The 396-nt window shown below is 62.1% G+C and overlaps 1 protein-coding gene across 1 annotated transcript in view; it reads right to left on the bottom strand.

Annotated features, from left to right (window-relative positions):
* Positions 1–396, bottom strand: part of VWA5B2 (von Willebrand factor A domain containing 5B2) — a 17,261-nt gene that overhangs the window by 12,019 nt on the left and 4,846 nt on the right.

The raw sequence follows: 396 nt of genomic DNA, 5'->3' as shown, positions 1-396 counted from the left end.
TCCTTGTATGTGTGGGACGGACCGGCAGCACCGAGGCAGGAGTTTGCAAACATCCCTGGGGGCTGACTCAGGCTGATGCCGAGGCAGGAGGAGTTGGTGGGGATTTTTGTGTGTGCGGCGCCAGGGGGGGCTTTGCTTGGTTGCTCAGGATGGATGATGGTATGGTGGGATGTGGTGACAAACAGAGAGTGATGTCCCCGCTCCGAGATGCTTCACCTAAAGGCTGTGGCAGGGCAGCAGGCGCCCATGCCACCTCTCGCCCCAGCAGCGGGGAGCCAGGGGAGGATCGTTTACACTGCAGGGAAATCACTTACGCTTGACATTTCGGCAGCAAAGGCCACCAGCTGTGCTGTCGTGCGGCGGGGGCGGGGTACCTAACCCCCGCCCCCGGGAAGG

This window comes from Egretta garzetta, unplaced genomic scaffold (assembly GCF_000687185.1).
Source record: "Egretta garzetta isolate BGI_Z169 unplaced genomic scaffold, ASM68718v1 scaffold172, whole genome shotgun sequence".
In the NCBI taxonomy this organism is placed as follows: domain Eukaryota; kingdom Metazoa; phylum Chordata; class Aves; order Pelecaniformes; family Ardeidae; genus Egretta; species Egretta garzetta.
Note: the sequence above shows the minus strand (reverse complement) of the source record. Positions and strands in the feature narration are given on the sequence as shown.